Source organism: Protopterus annectens, chromosome 5.part0, assembly GCF_019279795.1.
Source record: "Protopterus annectens isolate FY-2018-M chromosome 5.part0, PAN1.0, whole genome shotgun sequence".
In the NCBI taxonomy this organism is placed as follows: Eukaryota; Metazoa; Chordata; order Ceratodontiformes; family Protopteridae; genus Protopterus; species Protopterus annectens.
This window is the reverse complement of record NC_056735.1, coordinates 1,314,971,109-1,314,998,510: the sequence shown is the minus strand read 5'-3', so window position 1 is coordinate 1,314,998,510 and position 27,402 is coordinate 1,314,971,109. Positions and strand designations below refer to the sequence as shown.

Here is a 27,402-nt window from a genome sequence, read left to right as displayed (position 1 = left end):
GATTTAATTTTATAGTATACCTACACAGTGAATACTGTTGAGATGACAGTAATATATGTAGATCTAGACCTAGAACAAACAAGACGTACCCTGAAATGTGAAAAACCCGCAAGATGCAGTACATAATCTCATGAAACCTGATCATCTCCCAAGCATATTTGGGAGACAACTACTCATGTTCCATCTTATGCTAGATTGCAGAGTTACCCAAACCTAACTATGCAGTCCTTCACATCCTAATAATTGTAGTACAAGGTAAACTTTGAAAAAAAGATGGAATTCAATAGGAACATTCATTGTAAAGTGTACATATAAAGATATTACAGTAATATGAAACATAGATAGCAAACTCTTCTGTAGGCATTGACAGAACCAAGCCTAGAAATACTCTTCTTTTAGATATGTTTTGAAAAGGAAGGTTTTGAAGCAGCACTAATTAATTGATGACTTTTAGGTGTAATGCACTATGTGTAGTCATATTAAGTTTGAAGTTTCTTTCATGTATTTGAGTCAGGTGAAGTTATTATTTTACAGAAAACCTTACAGTTATATTGTTCCGCTACCTCTCCTTTCACAGCTGAGAGGGAGTAAAAGTCCCTACCCCTGTCCCTACTTCCACAGTTAAGCAAAAAAAAAAAAATCTTCTGCTTCCATAACTGTAGCAAATTGCTTGCTGCATTTCTACAAGCAGTTGTTACAGTTTATTCACAAGGAATAGATAATAACAAAATGGTTTAAACTGTAGCAGACATATTGCAACATCTGTATCAAGCAGAAGCTACAGCTTATAACATGCATTGAGCACTGCAGTGCTCAGATCATCTAAAAACATTGTAAATTGTATCAAACTGGCTACAATTTATACTGTACAGAGCACTACAGTGCTCAGATTTAGCTTAAAAAAAAGAAACAAATAGATTTTTTTTTCCTTTTTAACTGTAGCAAGCTGCAGTTCTTACAGTTAAAAACACACAAAGAGTGCTAAAGTTCAGCCTTGGCCACAAATGCAATGGTGAACTCATTCCCTCCAGTACAGCTCTTTTGAGTGTGTACCTTTAACTCCTAGTGGGTGTGGCCTGAGCCTTTAAAACTGAAGTTATTTATTTATTTATTTATTTATTTATTTGCAGTTGGTTTACCAGGATAGTCCATTGGGCCAAAATAACCCGTTTTCAATGGAGTCCTGGGGAGAAAAGCTCCAATACAGACAAATTAGGTGCATACAAAAATTACAATAATGATAATAATAATTACCTTACAATTCTAATAAATACTCATTGACAGAGGTCAAATATCAGTACAATTGTGTTTGCCATCATGTATGCTTCAAGATAAAATATTCTGATACCTTGTACGTAGCATGGTTTTGGAATTATTAATGCAAGTATGAACAAGTAATATTTGACTCCTAGAGAAGCAGTAGGAGATAACTGCAGAAAAGCATGGAGACGTCACTTGGATGTAATGAGTTAAAAGCCTGTATGCATTATTACTTAACAACAATCTCGGGATTGCCTGATCATACCCTATAACACCTTGCTCCTTGGGCAGCTGCCTCTTTTGCCCCACCCTAGCTATGTTACTATACAGGAGTATATATGGGTATGTGTTGTGTTACTGAAATGTACAGGCAGTGAAACATAGGTGATCGATGCCAGCATTTTAAAAATCTACTTATGAAAATACAAAAAACCCTGAAAGAAAAGAAGATCACAAAATTAAACAAAATTTGTGTGATCAGTTAACCGAAACCTTACCCCTAAATATAGACACACTTTGATTAGTAACAGTGGTATAGAAAGAGTTTTTCTAAAATAACTGTAGGGTTGGAGTTAGGAACAGGTTTAAAGTTAGCATGCATTATTAAAGATGACCCTTCTTTAATCCATGGCTTACTAAGCTGAAATAAAGAGCAGCTTTCTCATTAAATATAGCAGTTTTTTACAAATTACCCCTACAGAAGCTGACACTGTACCATGTTTGTACATAATTTCTTACATTAACTGTTGAAACACCATAGTTTCTTGTTGCTAGCTTAAAATTTATGGGAATAATAAGAAAAGAGTATATATCTTAGGAACTGCTAACCAGTGGCTGTAATATTTCATATGAGAGTTAAACCTTAACTTAAAGTTCAAAGGTCACTTTAGTAATGCTTGCCAACCCTATCCTGCCTCTTCTGCTAACCAAATGTTTATGCATTAAAATTCCAAACCCACACTTACCTTACCCCCAACACATGCACATTCCACCAATCTTTCCTCTTTCAACATCTAAAGCATTTTTAAAAAGATTGGTTTTGATGAATTATCTAAGCACTTTACCTTCTTGATGAACTGACAATTCGACAGATTGAGGTAAAAAAATATACATATATATGTGTACAATTTACTTATAAACGTATATAAAAGTATATTCATTTAATTTTATGTGTCCTTCTTTTCAAGATATTAATGTTCTCACATGCAATCTAATGTTCTATTTCTGGCTTCTGCAAAGGTCACTCTATATTTCTATACTCTCCATGCACATAAGGCATAGCATGGAAAACAAACAGCATGGCAGTGCAACCACATATTTCTATATAGTCAGAAGTGATACAGACTTAGTTCACCTCATATCATCTACTTATTATAGTGACTTATTCTGCTTTGCAGCACACTTTGTGTCGGGTAATACTTATCATCTTGTTGAAAAAGAGTGCAGAAAATATGCACCAATTTTATCTGGGAAAGGATTCATATTTAAGAAAATCTAATGATGTGAGGCAGATGCATTCTATTATTACATATGTTTAACAACAAATAAACTGCCTGTTTTAACAGTCACCTAGGTCTGTTTTTCTTTGATACTCAGAGCTCCATTTCCTGTAAGTGGGTTATGTATAACCTTAGCATTGCAGATGAAACACAGCCTGTTCTGCATTTACATAAAACACCACAGAGAAATCTGCCATTAAGCACATAGTCTTGCTCTGACATTTCATATAACAAGTATTTCTTGAAAAATTAATCTAATAACCTGCTGCAAAGGATCAGGAAAAAAGTAACACTTTTAACCTAAGAAGATGTTTCCATGTTTCATATTGTAACCCTCATGCACACAATGTCTGTAGTGTAAATAAATACCTTAATTAGAAACTTGATATCTAACTTTCTATTGCTAAAACAAACACTGTACTTGATTTAAAATGTTTAATACCGTAAATGTGGGGCTTACCTGGTCTTATCATTGTCATTGCTTGTTGTTACCAATAGCTGAAGTTATCACCATAATTCAAATGTATCACAGCATTGCATATTCCTTAGCATGCATTACAAAAATGTGGTGCAGGAGTTCGCTTCTGCTCATCAAAACTGAACAATAAGAACCTTTAAAAATGCAATGCCCTGGATACTAAACAGAGATCTGTGTGTGTGTGTGTGTGTGTGTGTGTGTGTGTGTGTGTGTGTGTGTGTGTGTGTGTGTGTGTGTGTGTGTGTGTGTTTGAAACCGTTTTTTAAAGGAACATGTTTTTAACTGGATGTTTTGACTTACTAAATCCTGATTAAATCCAACTTTAGAGAGAAATGCTGCTTGTATTTTACGTTTACTGGTTGACTTTACATGAATAATATCATTGTGCATCAGGTTATGAATGCAGATTCCTCGTAACTTGCTGTTACATTTCGCATGCCATGTTTTCCTCATTAAGTAATATTTTGCTTACTGGCCAGTTGTAATTGTACATTAACTATGCAATTTATGCATATTCAAGAGACTTGACTGCCTACTGCCACAGCAAGACGGATGATGTCAAACAATAATAGCACTGTGTTGTGATTGTTGAAAACAATTACTCCCTAGGTTTGTGAAAATACTGTTTTACAGACAAGTTATTGATATATGGAATGGGCAACCCAAAGACATGATGGAGAAGGAATCCTAGGAGACATTGAAGCCAGCAGTGGACAGGTGAAGACCGAAAGAACGGAGAAATCGAAAGAAGACAGAAAATTAAATTCACTCAAAGCACATACTAGGTAGGCTAATTGTTCGCCTCAGGGATCAAACAAATGGAACTTGACTATACAATAAAATAAAAATAACAGTAATAATAATCATAATGATGATGATAGAAGCTCATTATAACACCCCGTGGTTGTGTGTTACCATGTAATACTTTCACAGCTGATTGGTACAAACAGTGCGTCTATACCTAGTTTGACTAACACTAGGTGTGATGTTGTTCTAGCAGAAGTACATTGTAAATATATGAATTATATTTCAGTATATGTTCTAGCAGTAGTACATCATAAAGATATGAATTATATTTCACTATACTCATAGCTGCTGTGGTTCGGTTAAGAAGGAAAACCTTGAATCACCAAATCCACAGATGGAGTGGGTTATAATGTGACATACCTGCTGATGTTTAGTTAGGGGTACAAAACCTGGTGTGGTACCCTGTCTCACATGTTGTATTCTGTTATATCTGCTGTTGAGGTTTAAGTGACCAGAATAGAGTTTTTCCTTGGATAGGTTATTTATGTTGGCATGGGGTATGTGATTTCATCATTGCTGATGCTGTTACTGGACTACTGCATTTTCAATCTTCAGGATTTTTCTAATTCAAAAGGAAAATCATTGGATGCCTACATTGCTTTAACATCTCCAGAGTAATTGGGCTTAATTACTTTTGCTGTAAACTTATCCTTAGCTGACTTCTTAAAACCTGAGATGAGTTCTGAGATGCTTGTGTTATATAGTACATACTAGTTTTTGTTTTGTTTTCTTCTTCTTGTTTTACGGTTCTGTTTGCTACACATTTCATGTTAGAACAGTTGTGGATGGGGCCTGTTAATGAAGCTTTGTTCCTGCTCTGTGATCCAGGTACTGCATTATAACTCCATTCTATGTAGCCACCAGGCATTTCATGGACATACAACTGACTGTACTGCTACTCTATTTTTTGTTTTTTTATCTGAACCACTTTTGATATAATATTTGTATTTGTGTTTGACTGTGCCCTGGCTTTAGCTAACTGTCCAAATGGATTTATTCTCTAGTGTGGCAATGAAAAACAAATACTTTTTCTGTATTTGTATCATTCAGGTTTAATTAACCTGTAATTATACCACTTTTCCTGCTGATATTTCTAGTGGAAGGCATCCTGACTTATCTGGACTTACAGTGGCACTTAATGATTTTACTCTGCACATTGATTTAACCTGCTAGACCTTAGTTGAGTATTAATAGCAATAGTAATTACTAAAAACTACAAAAAAACTCACCAAGCTAGAGTTTTCACTGTGTGATACCTTAAACCTCCTGTAATATGGGATATATGCAAATGACCACTTAAGGACATCAAGTGTTTCAGATATATGGCTTCTGAATGACCGTGACTATTTACTTTTTGATGCATTCAGGCCAATAGCTGGAGCACTTGATGTGCTTAAGGGGTGATTTGCATAAACCTCATTGATCTCTATTACAGGAGGTGTAAGGTATCACATAGTGAAAACTCTAGCTTGGCTTGGTTGCTCCTGTAGGTTTTACTAATTGGTTTGTCTATGTGACCTTTTTACTCTTTGGTTTGGATGTTAGCTGGGACATTTTGCAGACACCTTAATGGTTATGTACATCATCTGGGATTAAAGACCATATGTTTCGAAGGTATAGCCAAACAGTCCACTTTTGCTGTCTGGATGAGATAATAAGAAAGTTGAGACATGCATGTCCATGCTAATGTGGTTTTGCTTCAATGACCTGAATGTATCCATAAATATTAAAAAAGCAAAATAAAAAGTTATGGATATTCAGAAGTCATATAACAGCCTTTGAACTTGTTAATCAACAATTAACAACTTTGTGTTTTGATTAACAAGCTGTTATTGTACTGGTTTTATTATTAATGCATAAGAAGTTTTTAATTACTAACCACTGCATACGTAAATGTTAGATCTTTCAGTCTGCAGTTTGTTAATATTATTCATGTGCATGCTTTATACATGGATTCTTTGACTGGAGGGATTAACGTTTGAGTAATACTTGCAGTATTTTATTGAATGCAAGTTTTGCCAAGAGGTAGGGGTTGAGCTTTTCTTGCTAGATGAATCTTATACAGTGCATTTCTTATCAAATAGTATCAAACACATTAATATTTTCTAGCCCTTATCAAATAGTATTAAGCTCTCCTTTTAAGGGACATCCCAGTCCCTATTCTTCTATACAACCTTTTGTCACTGGTTTAGAATTCCAGTATGTCTTGGGGTGGTTAAAGGTTTTTGTTTATCACATGTGTTGAACTGAGGTTGCTGTTGGGGTCAGGGTGACCTGGTGTTGCAAGATGATGAAATATGACCTTGAAAGGGGGAGGGGGTGGCATCAAACTAACGGGTCTAGACTTTTGAATAGGACCTGCTTGGTTCCACATCTCTGTCTAGGGTTATAGCTAGATTGATCCAAAATAAGTCTGGTATCATAGTGGTTGATCTGGAATTTATCACAGAGACTTTGCTGGAGAACAGCTGTGGACCACATCCTGCTGTGACAGTTTCTCTGTGTCTCCATATAATTCACAGCCCTAGACAGAGCAGTACTTTGCCTCATTGCTTGTATTAGGTAGATGTTATTAGGTCCAAAATTTTAAGTATGGCCTAGAGTCAGGAGTGAACTTCTGATTCCTCATGGTTTGCAGTCTACTCAGCTATCCTCGGGCCTTTCAGCAAGGGTTCTCTAACTACATCACTGGCCTGGAGCATGGCCACCTAATATGGTTAATCACTGGTGAGTATACCTGGGATGATCACCATATAACCACTCTGTATTGTAGAACATTTTGATGTGGCTGCCTCTGCCACCCAGTACAAGTACACTCACTGGACTTAGCCTTACAGGTTGGTGCTGTAACCTTGGACATGGTTCATAGGTTTGTAACTTCATAAGTAGGTACTATGCTAACTGCTGTTGTAGGCCATTTTATGCCTAGCTAATTTCCCTATTGTGGCTTAAATTAGCCTATCCCATTTAGTGTTAGATTAGTCTTAGCTATCCAATGGTCAATAATTATATATTACCCCTAATAAGGATAACTGGGATCTTACCATAGATAATTTGAGGGAACCCATGCATGGGTAAAAAGCATTTAGGAGCTGCCTCTGTCCATTAGCAGTACAGAGTGTAGGCCTGGGGAAAATGTTCTATTACCCATCCATACATCCAAAATCTGCTTGAATATGGACAGGGATGAGCTTTGTTTTATGCGGATGGGGTGTCTGTTCCAGAACAGTGGTTTCCTTTGTGAAATATACCTGTCCCTCCAAACCACTCTGTTGATGTAGCAGAAGAAGTTTAGATCCCTAGACCAAGTATTTTTGATACCATTTACTTGCTGATGTGCAGTAGGTCCATCAGTTTTGGATGCCTTGTAAGGTAGACACAGGTAACCTCTTAACAGTTTGTAGGATACTTTTGAGTGATCCATGTATGACATCTTGTTTAGGCCCTGTAACATTTTAGTAAGATATCTCTGAGGGAATTCTGTTTGTTGCATTTACTGGCACAGATACATTCCAAAGGGATATTGTACTAGATTGGCCTAATGAGGGCTTATTAAAGAGGGAAGATAACATCCCTAGATCTAGAAACAATCCCTTTGTTTATAAGTTGTTCAGTATAGAAGGACTTTTTTATGACAGTGGACATATGCTGGTCTAAAGTTAGGACACTGTCCACATAAGTTCCCAAATCATGGAAAAGTGAGTCAACTCTTATGGGTGTATTGATGTCCAAGCCGAAAATGGAGTTTATTGCAAAAAACAATAACAGAACCAATGATTGTTGGTTCTGTAATTGTGTTTTGCAATAAACTCCATTTTTGGCTTGGACATCGGTTCTCCGCTTGATTTTTTTTTTGGTATTTTTCTGGTTCCTGGTCGGTCTTAGAGGTGTATTGTCAGTGTGGTAGTCTACCAATGTAGATGACTCTTCAAAGGATATGATAATGCATTTTTTGGCATTTAGTTTCAGTCAATGATTTTGGCACCAGTTATTTATTTAGAACAAACCTTCCTGAAAGATGGCTAAGCCATTTTGAGATTTAATGACTACTTCTAGCTGGCAGTCATCTGCATGTTTAGTCAGCCAGAGCCCTTTGGTATTGGCTTTTACTTTAGAGATGTAGATTCCAAACAGGAGAGGTCTCAGCACTGAGCCCTGGTGACTGGTCTCTTTGCTGAGGTAGGTTCCCCTATTATGATTTCCTGTACCCTATGTTTGAACTACTTGGCAGTTAGGTGATGTTCATAGGTATATAGTTTTATAGGAGGTTACTAGGCTAATGGCCCTAGGGCCTTTATATGTATTGCCGTGTTATGCCCGTGTTTCCTAATTGACCTTAGTTAGATGGTCATAATTCACAAAGCAAGTCTATGAAAAGCACCTACTGCCCCTGTCCATGAGGGACATAGGTACCATCCCCAGCATGAATTTACTGTCTCCCATCCTATTGTCTAGATTGCAATTGAATAGGGTTATTGAGGAGTTTTGTTTCATGTGAATTGGGAGTTTATTCCAGAAGAGCAGAAATCTCTGGGAGATATATCTGTCTGTCCAGCATGCTCTGTTAATGTCACAGGCTAGGTTGAGATCCCTGGAGTGAATGACTCTTGTCCCATTTGATTTGCAGATGTGCAGCATTTCCATTAGGCAGGGTCAGAGACTGCTCAGTAGTCCAGGCACAAGTTGCCTCTCAGCAGCACGTAGGATATACAGTACAGTGACAGGGATTTAAGTCTTTCCACATTGGTTATGTTTTGGAGGCCCTAAATTTTCTTGATGAAAAACCTCAGTGGTCTCTCCAGCTGTTGCAGGTGTCTAGTGAGGTACATGCAAAAGGGAGCATTGTACTCTATTAGTGGTCTGATGATGCTTGAGTACAGAGGAGTTATAACACCCTTAGTCTCAGATATGATGCCCTTAATTATCAGATTTGCAACACAGAAAGCTTTCCTTACCACTGTGGACACATGGTGATTGTGGTTTAGATTTCTATCAACCTGTGTTCCCATATCTAACACCACTGGGTTTGAGCTTGGGGGGGGGGGGGATGCTGTGAATATTGTAATTTACAGAGACTTCCTCTTTGCCAAAGTGGATAATAATGCACTTTTTTGCATTTAGTTTTAGTCTGTGGCTTTGGCATCAATAATTTGTCTGTGTTAGACCTTTTTGTAATATGATAACGTCATTTGGGGACTCAATGATTGCACCCAGTTTACAATCATCAGTGAACTTGGTAAGCCAAATGCCATCTACTTTCACCTGGACTTCTGAGAAATAGATTCCAAACTGTAGAGGGCCCAGCATAGATCCTTGTAGTATGCCACTGGTAACTTGTCTACTGGTAGAGGTGGAGTATGAATTCTGTCAGTGAGCCAGTTGGCTACCCATCTAGTTATGTATGGCAAGTTTATCAATGATACCTGAGTGGGGGATTGAGTCAAAAGCCTTGACTAAGTCAAGATAGGCAGTAAGTACTGTTTTTGCCTTCATTCACGTCTTTGGTGACACTCTCAAAGAAGTCCACCAGGTCCATGTATGACATCTTGTTTAGGCCCTGTAACATTTTAGTAAGATATCTCTGAGGGAATTCTGTTTGTTGCATTTACTGGCACAGATACATTCCAAAGGGATATTGTACTAGATTGGCCTAATGAGGGCTTATTAAAGAGGGAAGATAACATCCCTAGATCTAGAAACAATCCCTTTGTTTATAAGTTGTTCAGTATAGAAGGACTTTTTTATGACAGTGGACATATGCTGGTCTAAAGTTAGGACACTGTCCACATAAGTTCCCAAATCATGGAAAAGTGAGTCAACTCTTATGGGTGTATTGATGTCCAAGCCGAAAATGGAGTTTATTGCAAAAAACAATAACAGAACCAATGATTGTTGGTTCTGTAATTGTGTTTTGCAATAAACTCCATTTTTGGCTTGGACATCGGTTCTCCGTTTGATTTTTTTTTTGGTATTTTTCTGGTTCCTGGTCGGTCTTAGAGGTGTATTGTCAGTGTGGTAGTCTACCAATGTAGATGACTCTTCAAAGGATATGATAATGCATTTTTTGGCATTTAGTTTCAGTCAATGATTTTGGCACCAGTTATTTATTTAGAACAAACCTTCCTGAAAGATGGCTAAGCCATTTTGAGATTTAATGACTACTTCTAGCTGGCAGTCATCTGCATGTTTAGTCAGCCAGAGCCCTTTGGTATTGGCTTTTACTTTAGAGATGTAGATTCCAAACAGGAGAGGTCTCAGCACTGAGCCCTGGTGACTGGTCTCTTTGCTGAGGTAGGTTCCCCTATTATGATTTCCTGTACCCTATGTTTGAACTACTTGGCAGTTAGGTGATGTTCATAGGTATATAGTTTTATAGGAGGTTACTAGGCTAATGGCCCTAGGGCCTTTATATGTATTGCCGTGTTATGCCCGTGTTTCCTAATTGACCTTAGTTAGATGGTCATAATTCACAAAGCAAGTCTATGAAAAGCACCTACTGCCCCTGTCCATGAGGGACATAGGTACCATCCCCAGCATGAATTTACTGTCTCCCATCCTATTGTCTAGATTGCAATTGAATAGGGTTATTGAGGAGTTTTGTTTCATGTGAATTGGGAGTTTATTCCAGAAGAGCAGAAATCTCTGGGAGATATATCTGTCTGTCCAGCATGCTCTGTTAATGTCACAGGCTAGGTTGAGATCCCTGGAGTGAATGACTCTTGTCCCATTTGATTTGCAGATGTGCAGCATTTCCATTAGGCAGGGTCAGAGACTGCTCAGTAGTCCAGGCACAAGTTGCCTCTCAGCAGCACGTAGGATATACAGTACAGTGACAGGGATTTAAGTCTTTCCACATTGGTTATGTTTTGGAGGCCCTAAATTTTCTTGATGAAAAACCTCAGTGGTCTCTCCAGCTGTTGCAGGTGTCTAGTGAGGTACATGCAAAAGGGAGCATTGTACTCTATTAGTGGTCTGATGATGCTTGAGTACAGAGGAGTTATAACACCCTTAGTCTCAGATATGATGCCCTTAATTATCAGATTTGCAACACAGAAAGCTTTCCTTACCACTGTGGACACATGGTGATTGTGGTTTAGATTTCTATCAACCTGTGTTCCCATATCTAACACCACTGGGTTTGAGCTTGGGGATGCTGTGAATATTGTAATTTACAGAGACTTCCTCTTTGCCAAAGTGGATAATAATGCACTTTTTTGCATTTAGTTTTAGTCTGTGGCTTTGGCATCAATAATTTGTCTGTGTTAGACCTTTTTGTAATATGATAACGTCATTTGGGGACTCAATGATTGCACCCAGTTTACAATCATCAGTGAACTTGGTAAGCCAAATGCCATCTACTTTCACCTGGACTTCTGAGAAATAGATTCCAAACTGTAGAGGGCCCAGCATAGATCCTTGTAGTATGCCACTGGTAACTTGTCTACTGGTAGAGGTGGAGTATGAATTCTGTCAGTGAGCCAGTTGGCTACCCATCTAGTTATGTATGGCAAGTTTATCAATGATACCTGAGTGGGGGATTGAGTCAAAAGCCTTGACTAAGTCAAGATAGGCAGTAAGTACTGTTTTTGCCTTCATTCACGTCTTTGGTGACACTCTCAAAGAAGTCCACCAGGTTCAATAGCATGATCTACCCTTAGCAAAGCTATACTGGGATGGGTAAAGAGTTTGAAGGTTACCTATGTCCTTTTTGATAAGGTCCATGATGATTCTTTCCATGGTCTTGCAGATAAGGCTGGTTAGGCTTATGGGTCTGTAGACTCCAGGGTCATTTGATAGACCACCTCTGTGCAAGTAGATTACTGTTGCTGTTCTCCCTTCTGCTGGAACAAAGCTAGTGTTCAGGCTGAGGTTAAAGACAGTGTCAAGTAGTTCTAGTAGGTCTTATTTTAGATCGTTTAGTAAGCAGCCTGGGATGTTATCTAATCCCATAGAGGCTGTGTTTTTGTCCTTGAAGACTGTAGATATGCTCTTTGGAGATACTAGGTAGAGGGCTGATGTCAGGTATGCTTTGGGGTATGGCTGGTGGGGACAAGGGGGAGTGAGGTTTGCTACAAATCTGTTAGCTAGCAGGTTGGCAATTTCTTCAGTTTTATTATGAGAGGTATTGTCCACTATAGGTTTGGCACATAGTTGGGCATTCCCTTTTAAATTTCAGATGTAGCCAAAGAATGCTTTATGATTATCCTTAGCTAGGGATGCTAATTTGTTTCATAACTAATTTTAGAGGACTTTACAAGATATCTTATTTGCTTGTTCAAGCTGTGGAGGGTATTCTTCTTCTGCTGAATCAATTCCCTGTTGTTCTTAGATATCAGTTCTTCCTTTTGTTATATAACCTATTTATACTTGAGGTATACTAGGGTGACTTGTTTTTTGGGAGGACCTGGTTTTGATCTGGTCAGTACAGCTGAGTCTAGACAGTTGTTTAGGTGGTTATACAGAGCATTTGTGTACTCCTCTGCATAGGAGTCCTTGTTGGCTGTGTTAGCAGGGGGTTGAAAGGTTTTATATTATCACCTAGTAGGCTTTAGTTTGCTTTGGAGAAATTTTTCAGTTCTTTTGCTCCTGTGAGGGTGTCAGGTCTGAACATTACTTCAAACAAGACTTATGATCTGACCTTAACAAGGAGGTCAATGCACAGGGAATACTACAGTGATCTCTCATGTTGAGCAGTAATAAGTCTAAGACATTTCAGCCCCTTTTGGGGTTGCAGACTATCTGTTCCAGGGCATTTGTGTTGATAAAGTCCAGAAAACTCAGTAAGTCCAGGTAGGTGGTGTGCTTCTCTTAGTTCATGGTGTACCTGTAGCTAGCAATGATGTGATATGGTGATTTACCTATAGTTAGTTGGACCTGGAGTAGCTCAAGAGAGTCATACTGTTTAATGAGTTTTGAGGTGTATTTGGTTTTAATAAAGATGGATATACCTCCACCTTTGGTTCTTTCATACTTGTTTTGGGGTCTGAATGTGTGGAAGGCATTATATCCTTGCATGTCTTGGGTGCTATCTGTGGCCTTGAACCATGTACATGTCAGCATCTTCCAAGGTGAGGAGTGCTTCCAGGGAGTGCAGTTTCCTATTTAGGCTCCTACCATTAAGCAGCATAACCCTGAGTTTGTCTCAAGTGGATTTTTTTACATTGAAAATTTTGTTGTTTTGAATTTGCACAAAAAAGGCACTTTGGGAAGGCAAGTGCCTTTGCCAGCATCCAAAAGCCTAGAGGAGACAGGTGAATACTGTGATGACCCTTCAATAGACCAGCAATCAAGGAACCTCAATCCTCACCACTGGCAACAGTGGGAGATGTTCACTGGGAGGATAACAGGTACACACACAGCATTTATAGATGCAGCTCTCTGCATCAAGTGAAATTTCCCTTAAGAGCACACAGAGACCACAGTCACTCTGGAGCTGCTTTCTCTACCTTTCTCCAGATTCCAAATAAGACTCCCCATTGGTATAGCTATAGAGTTGTGTCCTTAGCCAACGTTCCAAAACAAATCCTCCATCACTCTCTCTGTCCAACCAGTGCTTCATGTCCATGCCCAAGTAGCTGACACACACACACACACACACACACACACACACACACACACACACACACACACACACACACACACACACACACGTTGCGAGTTTGATTTACATACACACACACACACACACACACACACACGCACACACACACACACACACACACACACACACACACACACACACACACACACACACACACACACCTGGGAAAGGCTTGCATAGGTTTACTAGCTATGCCCCCTTTTGCCCAGAGTATAAGGTAGTTTTCACTGCCACCAGAACCCTTCTGCCAGCTACCTTAAGACCCTTAAAAAGGGTATCCAATCTTACTTTGCAATATTAATATTAATACAAATGGCAGTTTGACCAAGAGCAAGGCTATTAGGAGTGGCCCACATAGTGTCACTAAATAAATATGCAAGTATTCTCAAAACTTAAATATCTCTACAAATATCAGCCACAATGAAAGGTTTAAATGCATTCAATAATAAATAATAAAAGCACAAGACAATACTAAATATATATTCACAGTGAGATCAGAGTTCAAAACCACAGGACATATTTAAAATAATATTGCAGTACAGGCTAACATAAAGAAAGAAAAACATATAAACTAAACTTCACTATATTCCTGAATGTATCTAAGAGAATTATTCTGTTCCCTAGAAACTTACTTCATTAGAGCAAGGCAGATGTATGGTGAATGGTTTGTCTTGTCAAGTCCAAGACAGAATACAGAATGCTCTGTCTCACTAAGAGACTTCTCAAACTGATATGTCAAATATTACTGCTGGGATAGCTTGCTGAATGACATAATTTCTGGTCATCTGACTTCTAGTTCCCAGGCCAAAACCTCCATTGCTAGAAGCTGGCAGCATTTACCATCTACCTGTAAAAAGTTACAGACAAGGGCTTTTCCTCAGGTCTTTGGTGGATGCTGGAAGTCATAAAACAATTGCATTCTTTCATGCTTCAAAAGTAGCATTTGGTTCACTCCAAGGACAACACACAAATCTTCCTAGCACAGACTTTGTGTCTCTAGCTGCATTGAAAACTTGAGAGATAGCCTCTTTATTGCATCCTATAAAGTAATTTAATTTCAGATATTTTTTCTAAAGTTTGGTAGACTGAGGTTAACCCTCCATTTTCCTCTGTTGACATATACATTGAAACAGTTACAATAGTGCATATGCATTTCTGTTCTCTTCCATTAGGGCACACTATGAATACATTTAAAGCACAAGCACTTTACAAAATACCTTTTCAACACAAACATTTGTACAGAGCAGTTTGATATACACATGACATACAGTTCTAATACATTTGTAACACAATCATCTTATATAAATCATTTCACTATTCATCAATGACATATAATTATTTGCAAAATTCCAGGTAGCTATACTGGCATTACCTCCTTTTGTCACAAATACCATCTCTGGTAAAGCAGCATTGTTTGTCAAGTATGTCTTCCCAGGCTGCCAGCTACTGGATCAACCTGGATTGACACCAGGAGCTAAGCCAATTGTTGAAGTCAATCATTTTTTGTCTGTATTGTGGCATCCTCCTGTGTGAAGGTAGAATGCTGTTTAGGGCTAGGGACATACCTGCGTGGGACACATAATCTGGGAGTTCAGTCATGTCTCTCTTCATATAGTCCAGAGAGGTACATCTCAAGTCATTCACCCCCAACATGTACTATGACAGAGTCATAGCGGTAATTGTTGTTGAGTGACTTGAGTGCATGTGTGATTTGATGGATCCTACCATCTGACAGGCAGGTGACCATTACCTTCTCTTTGTCCAGCCTGGTGGGTCCATCTGTGTGTCTCACTATGGAGTCGCCCATGACCAGGACATTTGGTTTTGAGGTGTTTTGCCTAATAGGCTTATTTTCTGAGACACTGGTGTATGTCTTGTTATGTGTAGTATATTCTATTTGCTTCACAGTGCATGCAAGTGATTTGCTCTTGGGAGGTGTCTGATCTTTTGGTAGGCTTCTATTGAGTACCTCTGCATATATAGGTTTATGTGGTGTGACCTTGTTTTTTGAGAGAAGTGATGTATGTGTGCTGAGAATTTGTTTGATGTCTGTTTTTTATGTGAGGAACTGATTCCAAATTCATAGGGTAATTGCATCTCTCACATATTGTATTTGTTTGTTTTAGGAGTAAATGGTTGTTAGTATACATGAGGCAATTACTACATTACCTCAGGATGCCCATGTCAATTAGGCTGGCCAGAGAAATGGTTGGAAACAGACCATCTATTATTTATTTATTTCCAGTTTGATAACCGGGGAGGTCCACTGGGCTTAAACAGCCCGTTTTCAGTGGAGGCCCGTGGAGAAAAGCTCCAAAATACAAAGATACAAAAAATAAAATACAATAAAATATGATAAAAAGTACAATAAAATGCAGTTATGAATAATCCTGGTATTATATAATGTTTTAAACAAAGTTGTAAGATGAATAAAGTGAGATGTAGCAAAAAGAATTAGTGTAATAAGTGGAATATAGGAGACATGAGTATAGTTTATACAGAACATGCTTGGTAACAAAGATGGGTGGTGTGAAGTAAGAAGAGCAGTAGGAATAAATACCTAGAGTGGAGGAAGGAGAGAGAGGCAGCTGAGTAGTGAAACAAGATGCAAGTGTATATTAGAAAGAAGAACATATGTGAGAAGAAAAGCAATAGGGGGTAATACAAGGGGATGGAGGGTAAAGATAGTAGAAGAGTGTTAGACACAATTTGTAGAATGTTAGAGACATTAGTTAGACAGTGTTATATAGGTTTAGATGGAAGAAGTATATATGGGAGAGAAGTACAGAAAGAAGGATATGTGTAGGATTTACACTATATACATTAAAGGTGTATAAGTTATGTAAGAAGTATCAAGGGGAAGCTGTTTGGTAATATAGCAAGGTGAAGAAGTATTTAATGAAGAACAGGTTGAAAATTATGGCAGGTTTTTACTGTAATTACTATTGGGAGTGGGCTAGTTTGACCAGATTTTGCTCTATGATAATGAAGGGGTTTATTCCATTGAAGGCTAGGGGTGAAAACTATGGCAATGCTTCTCAGTGGGCAACTGAGTTTCCCACAGTGCAGGAGGGAAGCTTGGGAAGGTTCACTAACAGATGTCTAGGAGAAAATTGTCTTTCAAGGCATTTGTGTCAATACAGGGCACCACTGAACCCCACTGAGCAGTGTGCAGCTATGCACACATGCGAGGCTTAAATACAGGTGAAATTACATACTTTTATGCTAAACTATCAATGGGAAAGCACACAATGAGCTTTCCTCCAGTAATCTCCAATGCAAATGAGGCTCAGACTACACACTTCTGCCACAAGGGTGCAGGCAGGGCCCTCCTCATGTAAAACGGTTGGAATAGTGCTCAAGTTTAACAATACAGTTTAGATTCAGCAGATCTGAATCTAGTCTGTGGTATGTATAAGCTATTGAAAACAGCACAACAGACTTTTTTCAAGTACAGAAAAATACAGTAAAAATCAGCAAAATGATAAAATACAGTTAGCAAAGTGCAAAGGAAACTCACAAGTTGCTTATTTTTTTGACTCTAGCAGTGGATGTTTTGGATTTCAGAAAAATTTCTCCAGACATCTGGTAAAATCACCAAACGTTGAGCAGCTTCTGTTAAAAGAGGTTAAATCCACACAAACACGAGGCTTAAATACAAATGAAATTAACCACTTTTAAGCTAAACTACCAATGGGAAAGCACACAATGAACTTTCCTCCAGTAATCTGCAACTCAGATGAGGCTTAAACTACACACTTCTGCAATAAGGGTACAGGTAGGGCCTTCCTAATGTAAGATAATTGGTTTAGTGCTCAAGTATAACAATACAGTCTAGACACCGCAGATCTGAATCTAGTCTATGCTATGTACTTAAAGCAGCAGAACAGCTTTTTTAAAGTTCAGAAAAATACAGTAACAATCAGCAAAATGAGGCAGCAAAATGATAAATTGCAGTCAGCAAAGTGTAAAGGAAACACACAAGGTACTTATTTTTTCAACTTTAGCAGTGGATACTTTGGATTTCAGTAGAATCTCAGCAGACCTCTGGCAAAAGTCACCAAACATTGAACAGTTCAAGTTAAAAGAGGGTAAACCTGAGCAGGCTTAAATACAGGTGAAATTAAACACTTTTAAGCTGAACTACCACATGGAAAGTACACAATGAGTTTTCCTCCAGTAATCTCCAACTCAGATGAGGCTTAGACTGCACACTTCTGCAACAAGGGTGCAGGTAGGGCCCTCCTAGTGTAAGATAGCTGGAATAATGCTCAAGTTTAACAATACAGTCTAGTCACAGCAGATCTGAATCTAGTCTATGCTATGTACAAGCTACTTAAAGCAGCAGAACTGCTTTTTTAAAGTGCAGAAAAATACAGTAAAAATCAACAAATTAGAAAATATAGTCATCAAAGTGCAAAGAAAAGTCAAAATGTACTTATTTTTTCAAGTTTAGCAGTGGATGCTTGGATTTCACCAAAAGTTCTCCAGACATCTGGCAAAATTTGTCAAACGTTGATGAGCTCCAGTTAGATGGCTTGTAGTGTTACTGTCCTCTGCACAAACTGGCAACTCTTCAAGCAGGTGTGAACAATGGCAGACTATGGAGAGCATTTCCTGTAGAAGATTTTAAACTGGAGAGGTTTGCTTATATACTAGGCACTGGGAACCAGTTTGCCCAATGTGCATATGTGGGGCATTTATGCCAGCAGGATGAAAGATTTCTAAACAGTTAAGCTCTCAGGCCAATCAAATAAAAACACAATAAACTTTAAAACAGCAGTTTTCAACTTGGATTGGTTGAATTCAGCTCTGCTCCCACCAGAGTGCCATAGACCCCTCCTAATGTAAAACAATCTGGTTTTGAGCTCAAGAGCAGTAACAAATACTTTATCTAATTCCTGCAGTATCAGAAATCCTTGAAAATAAGTTCACTAACCTGAGAAATGTTCAACAAAATACAGAACAAAGTGCACAACGTAGCAGCACAGTAACAAACAGATGATGTTTCTTTAACAAGTGCAGGCTAAAAAACTGTGATAAATTCAACCAAATCAATAAATGCAGCACATAAGTGTTAAATATCACTGATACAGTAAGAGCAACTGCAAAAAAAAAACAAAACAAACAAAAAAAAAAAAAACATATCAGCTTTGTAGGTCCAGATGGCTTTAAAAGCAATGCAAATCTTGTAGTCACAGCTGTCCAAGTCAGGCACAGGGAAACTCTGAATATAGGAGCACCATCCCAAAAAATGTAATTATTTTATATAAGCAAGATGAAAGAGTTTTAAACATTTAATCCTTCAGACCAATCAGATAAAAGCACAATAAACTTAAACCAGAAGTTTCCCACTTGGATGTGTTGAATTCAGCTCTACTCCCACCAGAGTCCAACAGACCCATCCTAATGTAAAACAAACTGGTTTTGAGCTCAAGTGCAGTAACAAATGCTTTACAAAATTCCTGCAGTATCAGGAATCCTTGGAAATAAGTTCACTAACCCTGAGAAATGTTCAACAAAATACAGAACAAAGTGCACAATGTAGCAGTACAGTAACAAACAGATGGTGTTTCTTTAACAACTGCAGGCTGAAAAACAGGGATACATTCAATAAAATGAATAAATGCAGCACAGAAGTGTTAAATGGTATTGAGACAGTAAGAGTAACTGCAAAAGAATGATGGAGAAGTTTATTCCGAGTTTATTTAGCTTTTCTACCATGCCCAAGTGGGAGATTGCATCAAATCTCTTAGTCTGTACTCTCCTTTTAAGTCAGTCCATATAGGACATATTATTATGACTTTACCTTTTAGTAAGATATCTCTCTGGGCATTCTAGTTATTGCATATTTCTGGACAGATACATTTCAAAGAGGGCATCATACTCTCCTGTCTATGACACCCACATGTACTATGACAGAGCCATACTGTTCAAGGACTTCAGTGCATGTGTGAGCTGATGGATCCTGGCACCAGACAAGCAACTAACCATGACTCCTTCCTTGCTCAACATGGTAAGGTACATCTATACATCTTACAATGGAGTTGTCTATAACATAATGTTTGCTTTGGTCGATGCCTGCCTTACAGGTTCAGCATCTGCGACTATAAGACTCTGTGTATTGTGGATGGAGATAGGCTTAAGTTGCTGAGTATGCTTTTTGCCTTTTGAAGGTCTTTGAGCTTTAGGCAAGTTAATCATTAGAACCCCAGTATATGATGGATTATGTCTATTGTGATGACCTTGATGAGGTGTGGTTTGTGATGTACTGCTGATGATTTTTGTGTCTGACTTTACCATGTATGAGATTTTTCCTTCCAAATACATTGTATGTGCACATCTTTCACATACTATATTATGCTGTTTGTGTAACAGATGATCATCAGACACCATAAGACAATTATAGGAATTATGTTGTCAAATTATGGTAAAGGATGGGCAACAACAAATACACTGGGTTTAAAAACACAACCACAACAGGATGGGAAGGAAAAACTATTGGACCCTTAGCTCTGAGCTGACTGGCTTGGAACTGCCTTAATGCAAACAGTAGTTCTGAACTGGCGTGACATAGACTTAGTACATAAGAATGACACTAGGGTTTAATACTAACAGTCAGTCTGCATGCAGTGCAATGGCGTACTGGAATTACTAATATACAGGCTTAAAGACCTTAGGTAAAGCAGATGTAGACTGTTAAAATGAACACAAAAACAGATCAAGAAATGAAAAATGTTCACTTATCTTTCTTTCTGTATGTAATAGAACTATTACAAAACAGCAGTAATTTAAAGCAACATAGCCACAACAACATGGGAATTTTTAGGCCCTCAGCTCTGAGATCACTGCCATGAACCTCCTTAATGCAAAGACAAATCCTAAGCTAACCTGATATAGACTCAGTACAGAAGAATGAAATATGGGTTTAATACCAACAGTTAATCTACTTAAATAGCAAAACGCAGTGCAACTTTGTACTGGAATTATGAATATAGGCTTAAAGACTATAGTTAAGGCAGCTACAGATGGTTAAAATGAAGTCCCATACTTTTATCACCTACTTTATTTTACGCTCGGGATTCTGCGGATTCAGCCACCCTGTGCTGAGTTGTTTCAAGATATGTTGTTGTGTAAGATCTCAAATGTCTGTTTCATTCCCTGTTTGACCAGTCCTTGAGGGGATCAATTTCAATGAGCTGACTCTGTGGTTGCTGCCTATGACATGGGGTATCTAGTGTTTTGGTTCAAACAGCCCCAATGAATGTAAGTCATAGGCTAATGGTCACTTATTAACCATGTTATAATTTGGAGTTTTGCAAGATGTGTTGGCTGGGGTATTAGTGGGCAAATGGAGCAAGACCTTTCTGTTGGAGGACAGACTTTTAGTTTGGATGAACATAACAAGGCACAGTGGCATAGCAAAGAGATATCTCCCATAAGAAAGCAATATCCTTGTCTAAAGAGTTCTCTATCAAATCTTACCATCCAGTGTTGTTCTTTGAGGTGGGGAGACAGGCTGTGCAGCCCAGTCTATCTTACCAGCCACCCATAATTATTTTTCTTTTTCTCACTGTGATGATGCTACATGTATCTTTGTGACTAAGATTTTTCAAGATAAGACAGACCTTTCCCCAGTGTTTTACCTATAGTGTACTATCATTTAGACAAATTACTACACAGGAAGGGAAGAAAGGGGGGGGGGCATCTCATTCCTCATCCCGAAAAGCCTCACATCAAGGCTGGTAAAGCAGCATGATGCCCTTGACATCCTTCATGTCCAACTTACCATCAGCAAAGTACCTTATTGTATCATGGTGAACATGATCTATAAGCAGGGAATGTCATAGCACCTACTAAAACAAACTAGAGCCACTTAGCATAAATCCAAATACCATAATCCTGAATGACTTCAACTTTCCTGCCATAGACTGGGAAACATATACCACCACTCATGTGCAAGGATAGAGATTCCTGGACTTATTAACAAATTCCCTGGAACAACTGGTTAGAGTACCATGGGTAACAATACCCCTGAACCTTTCCTTATTAATATGGGTGAGTCATGCTCCACTCCCAGTGTAACATCCTCACTAAGCAGGTCAGACCATAAAGCCGTCTCCCTCATAATAAAGATAAAACCATTGTCCTACCTGGACCCAGGATATTTTGGAAACGTCTTTAAGAATAAGTTCCTACTTTTCAGTGATTCTCTGGCTAGATTAAAATCCCCCCTCCCCAACCAGGAAGCTCTGCTGTTTAAGTGGAAACATGCACTCCCAACTTCTACCAACATGCACACAATTGCATACAAGCAGCCATCCACAAAAAAAGAAAATGTGGAGCAAACTCTAAATACAAATGGCCTTGGTAGACTCACAGCATAAATAAATAATAAAAAAGTGCAACACCCTGCAAAGAAGAATCTAACCATCAAATTAAACAAGTTAGGAACATAATAAAAACTACCAAGGTCAAATTTGAGATAACAATAGCCATCCAGGCCAAGGATAAGCACAAAGCCTTCTTCGGCTATGCCTGCAATCTCAAGTGCGATACACAGTAGTGTGCTGAGCTAATTGTAAATGGTGCCACTTATACTGAAGCTGTGGATATAGCAAGCATACTGTCTGACAAGTTAAGCTCAAACTTAACACCCCCAGTAATCTAACAAAATATATCAGGAAACCATACAACCTTATTCATCACACAGGACTAAGTCCTGAAAGTACTCTAAAAGGGTACCATTGCAGCTTTGAGGGCCATAACAATATCCCAGAATGTCTCATAAACATCATGAAACAAGATATTTCCATGCCACTAACAGCACTTTAAAATTTTAGCCTCCAAACTGGCTTCTTACCAAGTGAATGGAGGGCAGCAGCAGCAGTCATACCCCTACTCAAGGTAGGGCCATTCACTAACCTGGGCAATTACCATTACAAATGTCTCACCAGCCTTATATGTAAAGCCATGAAAAGACTTATTATGGAACTAATTAATAAGGACATAAGAGACCTCCAAACAGTGGACCCATCACATTTTTTATGCCAGACAGTGCACACTGCCTACCTTGACCTGGCCAGAGTCTTTAACACTGTACTCTACCTGGGAATTGTGGATAAGCTTGTCAAACTAGAAGCAAACCCATGCATCACCAGATGGATTGGAAACTGTATCACAAATAGGACACATGAAGTCATGATAAAGGTAGCCACCTCAACAAAAAGACCTGTCGTGAGCACAGTACCCTGTTCAGGAGATTGCTCTTACTTGGCATCTATTTTTAAGAAGTCAGAGCAAATGTCAAGGGTCTATGGTTGACTAAGTTTGTGGATAATTGTAAGCTATGAGCATTCATTCAATCCCTCAAGGATTCAGCAAACCTAATAGAGGGCTTGTCTCAAACAAATAACTGGTGTCTGAGACATGGACTAAAACTAAATGCCAAAAAGGACAGTATTGTATCTCTGGAAAATCAAATACCCCTCAGAATTATCACATTGGGAATATATCCCTAAGAATAGATTTTGTAGTCAGAGATTTGGTCACTTAACAGTGACCTAGCTTTTGACCAACAAGTGCCCACTGTTGTGAAGAAATCCCTCTGTATTACATGCTTATAAATAAAGGGTTAGCATTTAGGTACAGACAGATCACTGTCCTGGTTTACTCAGCTCTCATTAGGCCCCTCATAGTGTACAATTCCCCCTTTGGTATGCACCTGTAGAGGCACTAGGAACAGTTAGAGTACCCACAGAGGTTTTGTACAAAAGAATAGCAGGTCTAAGGCACATGACCTACTTGGGCCTACTCAAAGTCCTGTCTCCATACTTAGTCTCATACAGACTACCAAGAGGTGACCTATGAGTTACAGAAGGCAGCCTGGATGTGATTTTTACATTAGATAACTGTAATTTGACTGTAGCCCAACCTTGTGAGGACAAAATTAATGTCTGTTGCTGTTTGTCCTTCACAGGTTTATTTCCTTTCCACACTTACTTTTTAGGAGATCAGCTGGAATTTGTATCCTATATGCATGTTAAGAGTTTGATTCTTAATGACAGGTGGATGATTAAGAACCACATATCATCCATTATCAAGTCAGTTTATTTCCATATGAAAAACATTACATGCATCATGTACCTTACTCCTTCAATGGGTCATTGAAACAGATGTCCATAATCTTGTATCCTCTCACTTGAAGTACTGCAGTTTACCTTGGGCTGGTAGACAATGGCCTGGCACAACTTCAGTGGATGCAGAATTCTACAGCCAAGCTTCTTCCAGTCATATTTCTCCTCTGCTTTAGGACTGATACTGGTTGCCAGGGACTACCAGTTTACTATTTAACTTCCTGCTTTTGACTATTCATGCCTTACACAATCTGGGTCTTGGCTGTCAGTCCTCTGCCACTCATCCTGGTCTGCAAAAATTGTCAAGTGAGGAGTTTGAGGTTTTTACCAGCACTCAGACTGAGAATTCAGGTAGGCTATTGTTTGCTTATTTAGCTTCATTCCTATGGAACCAAGCAACTTCCCTGATTTGAGAGTGTAACTCTGATGCTACTTTCTGGAGGTTCATAAAGTACTTTCTTCATGGAAATTTAACTCCAAACAGAAGTGTTTTTAATTATCCTAATTTATTTCAAATATTTTTGTTTTGCCATTTTTTTGCAGTTTTAGGTAGAATTTTATACAGTTTAACTTTTGTTTAGTGATTCTGTGTGTAGCTCCTAGGCACTAAGATACTGAATAAATTGATAAACAATATAAATTAATAAAATGGGCATAATGGCTTTTTTTGGTGTAAAAATAAAATTTTTGTAAGACACCTTTGATTTTTTTGGAAAAATATTAAAGGAATAAAGTGGGAAATATAGATGTACTTTATAGTGGTGGACATTGTAAGTTTATACACAAACAACAAACATGTACATGGAGCGGAGACAATGGAATTTTTCCTAGGAGAAAGCCCTAAAACTCAGTATGTGATAGAATTGATCTTATTTTGTTTAAAGAGCAATATTTTTGAATTTGATGGGTGTCTTTATAAGCAAATGTAGGGTACAGCGATGGGGGCAGCTTTTGGCCCCATATATGCCAACTTATTCATGTTTTTTTTGAAAATGTTTATATCTATAGGAATTATTTTTTTAAGAGATATGTAATAAAGTATTTTAGGTTTATTGACAATTTGATTTTCATTTGCAAGGGGGGCCATGAAGAGGTAACAGAATTTATTGAAAGTTTACTCAGAAACAGATTTTGGATTCATTTTTATGGCTTGCAGAAAGGAAGTAAAGTCAGTTATTTAGATATTACTATAGAAGGGCAGATTAATGGAAAGCTGAAAATGAAAATACACAGGAAATTTGAACAGCAAGACCACATGTTACATGGGTTAAGCTGTCATCCACTGCATACATTGGAATTCATTCTGTATGGGGAATTACTTAGAGTTGAAAGGTTATGCAGTGATGCACAGGAATGTAAATGTGAAATGTATAGAACAATTAACATGTTCTTAGATAGAGGGTATGATAGAGGAAAACGTATGGGAAGGATTTGATAAAGTGGAGGGGAAGAGCAAGAAGCTAGGTTGTAATAGAAAAAGAAATAGTTACGAAAGAAAGGAAAAAAAAAGAATGAATGGGAAAGTTTACATTTTGCTTCAACATATACTTCTTTTTCAGGGAAGCTAGAAAATTTAGTGAGGTATTTTTGGACATATGTAAAAAGGAAAGTATCTTTCTTAAATAATAGCAAACTAAGTTTTTCCTTTAAAAGAGGAAGAAATATTAAAGATATTTTGGTACATGGAAGGTTTAGAATGCCCCAGACAGAAAGAAGCAATGAGTTATTATTTAAAGGAACTTATCCCTGCGGCACCTGTACAGGATGCCAGTATGTTGTTGGAAGTTTCCCTGATATTAATGGAGAAAAGTTCCATGAACAGGGAACTTTTAGTTGTAGTGTGGGAATAATATATGGACTCAAGTGCCCCTGTGGACAATTTTACATAGGGGAGAGCAAAAGAAGTTTTTCTACCAGACTCAAGGAACATGTGAGAGATATTAAGAAAAACAAAAAGTTTAGTCCTGTGGCAGAGCATTTCCATAGCTGTCATAATGGAGACCCAACAGGATTGCAAGCAACAGTTTTGGAACAGTTAAACAATGACCTTATAACACCTGAAGGTATTAAATACAATTTGAGAAGGAAATAATCAATTTTTGTTTTAAAATTTAATACACTCTTTCCAGAGAGTCTTAACAGGGAGTGCAATTGGAAATGTTTTATATGAGATGACTTTAAGAATTTTAATTATTTTAATTGTTTAATTGATTAATAGGAATGATATGCTGTATTTAAGGAACTTGGAGGGAAGTAAAAGCATACTCTGTGAAGGCTAATAACAGCAGAGGCGCTAGTGAATGTATTCTTGTTTTTTGTTTTAATAAAAGTGTTTGTATTAATTCAAAACAATTTGGACTCAAATGGCCTCAAATTGTTAGTGGCTTTAATAACATGTTTATAGTTTTAGTATTTGTAATGCACTTGTAGAAGGTGTGTACACATGATTTGCAAGTTCTCTTTTCCAAAATGTTAGTAAAAGCATAATTAAAAGTAAATATGAGCTCTTTTTTATTTTAGAGGATCAGTGATATATTTGACAGTGTTGCTGTATATCATAAAAACAGAAATGATTGCATATTTTCACTGTAAACAGTCAAAGTAAAAAGAGTGAGGCAGAAGTCTAAATAAACTACCCAATAATTTGAAAACTAGTTGAGTTGCCAAATTCTGTAAGACTTTAGTACAGCTGGTTTAGTTATGAGGTTATGATAAACAATTATTTATTTACAAAAATGGCATTTAGTGAAAAGAACATAGCAGCAGTTTATTTTCCTTAATGAAATGCTATAGGAAGTGAAACATAAAGAGGAATTTTTAACTTTCAATTCCCAGCTGTAAGTTATGCAGCAACCTTCTCACAGTTTGCCCATTCTTTCCAGAGATGTGTCTAGTGTGTAGGGTTTTTGCAATCCAGACCACTATATAATTTATCAATAATCGAATAGGTGTGGGTAAAGCAGGATTTATCCATGACTGGTGTGGTTTGATCAAGAGGGCAAAGCCTGAGTGATTAAACCAATCCAACTGTGGGTAAATCTTGTATTGTCCAGATACAGGAGTGGATTATTATGCAATGATATTATCTAATAATAAAAAGAAAGTTTTATTTCTTTTTCTGAATAATGTCATTGTATAAATAGACTACAGTGCTCTTTGCCATGTTCTGGTAGTCTGGGACATCTAAGATATGTAGTGCACATGCACAGTATATTGCTGTGTCTGCATTTTTTTTAAGGTATTGAGAGCTATGACATTGGGGGGACATCTGAAGGGACTTAATAACCTGAGTTCTTCTGATTATAACTGGAAACTTATTTCTTCTGATTATAAGTGGAAACTTATTTCATAAACTTGGAATATATTATCTACTTTTACATTTTTTTCGATTATTGATATTTAGTATTAGCTGAAAGACATTAGTATTAGGTTTTCAGTCTGATGTTTACTCCCTTAGTGATGCATTTCAGACCTGGACTTTCAAACAGAACTGGATCAAACTAAGTAGCCTGCAAGAAATGGAACAATTAACAAATCCTGAAGCCTTTCTGAACAGTGTAAGTATGCCAATCCTGTGATTTACTTTTTCAAGCTGTTTTAGGTAGGTTTTTGAAGTCTATT

At 37.8% G+C, this 27,402-nt stretch overlaps 1 long non-coding RNA gene across 2 annotated transcripts in view; it reads right to left on the bottom strand.

Annotated features, from left to right (window-relative positions):
• LOC122802074 overlaps positions 1 to 27,402 on the bottom strand; it is a 61,102-nt gene that overhangs the window by 24,624 nt on the left and 9,076 nt on the right. The window contains exon 1 of one of the 2 annotated variants that reach the window (XR_006364874.1): positions 3,220 to 3,299. The exons of the other annotated variant lie outside the window; for it this stretch is intronic. This is a non-coding gene — a long non-coding RNA (uncharacterized LOC122802074). Of the gene's footprint in view, positions 1 to 3,219; positions 3,300 to 27,402 lie in introns of those variants that run through there. 2 annotated transcript variants of the gene reach the window in all.